Source organism: Arachis hypogaea, chromosome 18 (genome assembly GCF_003086295.3).
Source record: "Arachis hypogaea cultivar Tifrunner chromosome 18, arahy.Tifrunner.gnm2.J5K5, whole genome shotgun sequence".
In the NCBI taxonomy this organism is placed as follows: Eukaryota; Viridiplantae; Streptophyta; class Magnoliopsida; order Fabales; family Fabaceae; genus Arachis; species Arachis hypogaea.
Window position 1 is genome coordinate 99,871,220 of NC_092053.1, and position 6,993 is coordinate 99,878,212.

At 38.8% G+C, this 6,993-nt stretch overlaps 1 non-coding gene across 1 annotated transcript; it reads right to left on the bottom strand.

Moving 5' to 3' along the window:
* Positions 1-6,083: 6,083 nt before the first annotated feature.
* Positions 6,084-6,190, bottom strand: LOC112774121 (small nucleolar RNA R71). The gene has a single exon (XR_003188624.1). It is a non-coding gene; the product is annotated as a small nucleolar RNA R71 (small nucleolar RNA).
* Between the last annotated feature and the right edge of the window lie 803 nt (positions 6,191-6,993).

A 6,993-nucleotide genomic window follows, 5' to 3' on the forward strand; every position in this document is an offset into this window, starting at 1 on the left:
ACCCAAATAATGGATAGATTAAATGTCACAATATCCCATCCATACCTAAATCTACTCAAGTGTGAGAAGGATTTTCAAGCATCATTCTATGATTCTTTTCCCAAGGTTCACATGGAATTCATGTACATTCAATCTCTTTTCCAAGATAATTAAATGATTAAATGATGAACGAAAATACTTCAAGTAAATCAGAGAAAGATGAAGAGAAGAAGAAGAATAAAAACAAATTAATCCATCAAGTAGCAATAGAGCTCTTTTTCCCAATGTTGGAAATTAAAAGCTCATAACTAAATATTTACAAAAGTGTATATGAAAGAAATGGAAGAGGAGAAGAGAATGAGAGTGAAAGGGGAGTGGAGTCACCTCCACCCCTCCATGGTGTGTGTAAAATGATGAATCTAAGGCCCTATCTATAAGCTACCTAAATTACAAATTCAAATGAAATTACAATCAAATGCAAATTTCCTAATTACTTCTAGATGATTCTTGTGGCCTTGATTGATTGTTAATTGTGGCTTGACTTGGGATTGTGAACTTTTAATTCTCTTCATAGAGGTTTGAAACATTGAATAATAAATGAAGAAATTGGAGTATTAGAAGTGGCCCAATGTGGAGTTTCATTGAAGTGGCACTTTGGGCTTTTGAAGGCTTGGGAAGCCTTACACGTTAAAAGATTGATCTTCTGCGTCCCCAAATTGAATGCCCACTATAAACTATTATATATCATTGGAAAGCCCTGGATCTCAGCTTTCTAACGCCGGTAGAAGCGCATTATTTGGACCTCTCTAGCCCATGTTATGATCTTTTGAAGGTGAAGAGGTCAGTCTCGCATGATTGCTGGAAATTTGGCCCGACGTGCCACGCCCAGACACGCCTAGCCGCACGCTGGGTATGTAGCGCTGAAAGAATTGCAATTTGCACCCTCAAATCTAGTGGCCACTATAAATTGTTACATATGGTTGGAAAGCTTTGGAAGTCTATTTTCCAATGGCACTAGAATCACCTCATTTGGAGCTTTGTAGCTCGAGGTATTCTTGTTGGAGTGTGAAGAGGTCTGGGTTGCAAATCCTCTTTGCTTCTCTTTGAGTTTGTTTCCATCTCTTTTGCCACCTTGGGAGTGTGCTTCCTCTATTAGTGCTTTTATTGCTTCTTTTTCTATCATTTCTTACAAAATTTATTAACTCAAGCAATCGAAGCAATATTCAACTTAAGCACAACAAATACTCAATAATTGGGCATTATAAACTAATTTTTGATATGAAAAGGTATAGAAAAATATAACATGATGCGCAGTCATCAGATCTCGTCTTATATACTTGTTTATTCTGCTCCTCCTAGAGGATTATGGAGAACTAGGGTTTTATCTATGTATTTTGGATTTTGAGATAGGTATATATGTATGTAAATATTCTCCGGTCGGCCTTGGCTTCGCATGCTGAGTTAGGAGCTTATTTTTTGTACTCTTGACCCTCTACTCTTGTCTTTTGTATATATGTGGTAGTGAACTTTAGATTTCTTCACACGCAAGTATCTCATTTTCTGAGCGCTGCGCCTTTTATTTCACGTTTTTGTTTTACTTGTACTTTAAGGCTCCTAGTATACTATCTCCTTTTCATCATCATCATCATCATCATCATCATCATCATCATCATCATCATCATCATTATTATTATTATTATTGTTATTATTATTATTATTATTATTATTATTATTATTATTATTATTATTATTATTATTATTATTATTATTATTATTATTATTATTATTATTATTATTATTATTATTATTATATTTTATTTTAGAGGTCGTAATACCACACCACCTCTGTTTTATGGCAAGTGTAAAGCTCTGTGTGGTAGGGTGTTACATTATGATATCAGAGCAGTTCGTTCCTGTAGAGCCTGAGAAACAGACTGACTATGCTTCTGTGCATTCTCTGTGTATGTGTCTATGTGCTATTAGGATATCTGACTGATATACATAGCATAAAATTCATGAGTATGCATTTGGAACTTGAAAGCACTAGACTTGAGATATTGAGACTGATCACTGATGAGCGGATATTTTATACGCTTTTTGAGGTTAATTTCATGTAGTTTTTAGGATGTTTTAGTTAAGTTTTTAGTATATTTTCATTAGTTTCTAGGAAAAAATCATATTTTTGGACTTTATTATGAGTTTGTGTGCTTTTCTGTAATTTCAGGTATTTTCTGGCTGAAATTGAGGGAGCTGAGCAAAAATCTGATTCGGGCCGAAAAAGGATTGCTGATGCTGTTGGATTCTGACCTCTCTACACCCGGAATGGAACTTCTGGAGCTACAGGAGTCCAATTAGCGCGCTTCCAATTGCGTTGGGAAGTAGACATCCAGGGCTTTCCAGCAATATATAATAGTCCATATTTTGCTTAAAGATAAATGACGTAAACTGGCGTTCAATGCCAGTTCCATGTTGCAATCTGGCGTCCAGCGCCAGAAACAGGTTACAAGTTGGAGTTCAACGCCAGAAACAGGTTACAACCTGGCGTTGAATGCCCAAAACAGCCCAGGCACGTGAGAAGCTTTAGTCTCAGCCCCAGCACACACCAAGTGGGCCCCAGAAGTGGATTTCTGCACTATCTATCATAGTTTACTCATTTTCTGTAAACCTAGGTTACTAGTTTAGTATTTAAACAACTTTTATATATTTATTTTGTATCTCATGATATTTTAGATCTGAAATTTGTACCTTTTGGTAGCATGAGTCTCTAAACCCCATTGTTGGGGGTGAGGAGCTCTGCAGCGTCTCGATGAATTAATGCAAGTACTTCTATTTTCCATTCAAACATGTGTGTTCCTATCTAAGATATTCATTCGCGCTTAATTATGGAGAAGGTGATGATCCGTGACACTCATCACCTTCCTCAACCCATGAACGTGTGCATGACAACCACCTCTGTTCTATATTAGATTGAATGAGTATCTCTTAGATTCCATAATCAGAATCTTCATGGTATAAGCTAGAATTGATGGCGTCATTCAGGAGAATCCGGAAAGTCTAAACCTTGTCTGTGGTATTCTGAGTAGGATTCTGGGATTGGATGACTGTGACGGTGATGCTAGGGCATTTTGGCCAATTTCACTTACCTTTTCTTTACTGTTTTTAGGGTAGTTTCATGCATTTCCGTAGGAAATAAGTTAGTTTTGGGTAGATATTCACTTACATCTTGATTCAAGCATGCATTATGCAATTTACATGATTTCATGAGGATTTTGCATGAATTGAAGGACAAATTGGTTGTTGCATTTCCCATGACTTGGACTAGAACTTTGATGCACTTTATTGCTTGATTTCAGGACAAAGGAAGCAAAGAAGAACCACATTAGTGGCCACGTTAGTTACACTAACGTGGAATGGGAGTAACTTGCAAAGTTAATGAGAAAAGTGATTGCCAATAACGCTCTCGAAGCCATCATTACCCACGTTAAGAGTCACGTTAACTAAGTTAACGTGAACTCTAATGTGGAAGAAAGGAAATGGAGCCAACGTTAGTGACACTTAACATTATCACTAACGTTGGACCAAGCTTAAAAGTGGCCACGTTAGTCACTACGTTAACTTAGTTAACGTGGCCTCTAACGTTAAGAGGAAAGGGGGGAAGCCAACGTTAGTGACATTCAACATTATCACTAACATTGGCCAAGTCACACTAGGCCACGTTAACTCCCACGTTAACCTAGTTAACGTGGAAGCTAACGTGAGGAAGGGAGGTGACGCCAACGTTAGTGACACCCAACATTGTCACTAACGTTGGAAGGAGCCCACACATGCCACCATGAGCCACGTTAACTCCCACGTTAACTTAGTTAACGTGGACTCTAACGTTGGGAAGGGGGAGGCTTCTCAATGTTATTGGAAAAGTTGAGTCCCAATAACGTGCGCGAAGGACAAAGAGGCAACGTTAGTGGCAATGTTTGTGCCACTAACGTTGAGGTTAACGTGGCTCTTACTTGGGTAAGGAACGTTAGTGAAAAAGTTGAATGTCACTAACGTTCTCGAACCCATATTTTCACTGAACGTTAACACCACTAACGTCCTTAGCTAAAGTCTCTGCCCACTTCACAATTTCTCTCTGCAAGTAAAGCCAAGCCCAATGAAGAAGATAACTGCTTCAAACTCAAGATCCAAAGGCCCAGACCCAAGACTTGAAGAACCAACTAGAAGAGTAGAAGAGTAGTATATATAGGAGTAACTTTGAATTATTAAGGGGGTTGGAAAATATAGGGAGCCTCTGGGCATAGAATTACTCTCTGTATTTACTTTCTCTGCACTTCTAGTTTTCATCATGTATTCTCCATCTTTGTTTTCATTTTCCAGAGCTATGAACAACTAAACCCCTTTCATTGGGTTAGGGAGCTCTGTTGTAATTTGATGGATCAATACTAGTTTTCATTATTCTTCTTCTATCTTTTCTCTTGATTTTACTTGAAAGCTTTCGATCTTCATCCAATTGGGTAGTTATCTTGGAAAAGAAGATATTCATACTTGGATCTCTTCTGAACCTTGAAAGAGGAATGAAGAGATCAAGCTAGAAATGCTTTCTCATGCTGGACCAAATTGGGATTGGATGGATATGTGACTATAATCCTCTCAACACTTGATTTGGGAAATGCATGTGGTATAATCAGTGACCATACTTTATCTCTTCTCATGAGCAATTGACCAAGGAATTGGCTATTGATTAAGATTTGAGAGATTGAATTACAAGAAATTGTAATTCAATCACTTAAGATTGCCAAGGAGATCAATGAGTGCATTGATTGAGGAAGAGATGAAAATGAAATTGATCCGGAGAATGCAACATCTCCTAAGCCAATGAACTCCCCATTTCTGATCTTACCCATTCTCTTTAATTTCTGCTATTTACTCTTATGAGCAATTCCCCCATTCCCATTTACAATTCTGTAATTTACTTTCAGTCATTTACTTTCAATTCTTTAATTCTAGCATTTACTTTTTCTACCATTTACTTTCCTGCCATTTTATTTTCTGCAATTCTCACTTCAAATTCTGATTCGCTCAACTAGAACATTCCTTTAATTAAAGTTGCTTGATCAATCAATCCTTGTGGGATTCGACCTCACTCTATTGTGAGTTTTTACTTGACGACAAATTCGGTACACTTGCCGAAGGAAATTTGTTGCGAGACAAGTTTTTCGTGCATCAAGTTTATGGCGCCGTTGCCGGGTATTGATTGTGCATTAACAATGATTAGATTGGAGGATAACTAGATTGAGCATTTTATTTTTGTTTGATTTAATTTTCTATTTGAGTTATTTACTTCCTGTTTTAGTTAAATTCTTCCCTTCCTCCTACTTTTTCTTTGTTATTTACCATTCATCTCACTAACCCACTAACTGTTTGATATATTGCATCACTCACACTAACAGTAATTCTGACAGATATACTTTCTGCACCTATTCTCTTTGCTTGTACTTGTTAGTTGTATGACAGGGAGAAGAAGCGGGGCTTCAACTTCCTTTGATTCTGAACCTGAGAGAACCTTCCTTAGACTAAGGAGGGAGGCAAGAGAAAAACGTGTAGTTGGTGCTGAAGAAGAGGAGGAACACTTTGAGGAATACTTTGAACCAAACATGGAAGAAAACATGGAAAACCATCATGAAGAAGAGGCTCACAACCATGGCGGAAGAGGTCGAGCAAATCATGCTGGGGAGGATAGAAGAGTTTTAGGCTCTTACATCAATCCGAACCCAGGAAACTGTGGAAGTAGCATTCAAAAGCCAACCATCTATGCCAACAATTTTGAACTAAAACCGCAGCTCATCACCCTTGTTCAGAACAGCTGTTCGTTCGGAGGAAGTGTCCAAGAGGACCCCAATCAACATCTAACCACCTTCCTGAGAATATGTGACACAGTGAAGTCTAATGGTGTTTATCCTGACGCTTATAGACTGCTCTTATTTCCATTCTCACTCAAGGATAAGGCAGCCAAGTGGCTGGAGTCTTTCCCAAGGGAGAGCTTGACAACTTGGGAAGATGTGGTGAACAAATTCTTAGTAAGATTTTACCCTCCTCAATGAATCAATAGGCTGAGAGCTGAGGTCTAAACTTTCAGGCAACAAGATGGTGAGACTCTATATGAAGCATGGGAGAGGTTTAAAGACCTAACAAGGAGGTTCCCACCCGATATGTTCAATGAATGGGTGCAGCTGTACATTTTCTATGAAGGGTTCTCTTATGTGTCAAAGAAGGCCATAGACCATTCATCCGGAGGATCTTTGAATAAGAAGAAGACCATTAAGGAGGCCATAGATGTCATTGAAACAGTAGCAGAGAACGACTACTTCTATGCTTCCGAAAGAGGGAACACAAGAGGAGTAATGGAGCTAAACAATGTAGATGCTCTGCTGGCCCAAAACAAGCTCATTACCCAGTAGCTGGCTGACCTCACCAAGAAGATGGAGAGAAACCAAGTAGCAGCAATCTCCACTTCATCAACAACCCAAGAAGGAGTGAATGAAGAAGCAGAGGGTAGTCAGGAGCAAACCAACTACATTGGGAATTCACCTAGGAAAAATCATGATCCATACTCCAAGACCTACAACCCTGGATGGAGGAATCACCCAAACTTTGGGTGGGGAAATCAACAAGACCAAAGCCTTGATCAAAGACGCCCAAATCCAAACAATGTAGCCACCCAACACTTCACATCTAGACCATATCAACACCCCCATAACAACACCTCTCCACATTCATATCAAGGCCAGAATAACCCTCCTCAGCCTGACCTATCATCATTTGAAGAAAGAATCTCAAGGATTGAGAATCTACTTGAAGGCATAAGCAAGGAGATTCAAGACAACAAGGTGTTCAAGGAGGAAGTGCAAACCAGTTTCAAGAACCAGGGAGACACAATCAAGAGGTTGGAATCTCAAGTGGGGTATCTCTCTGAGCAAATTCCCAAATCCACAGATGGATTCCCAAGTGACACAGAGA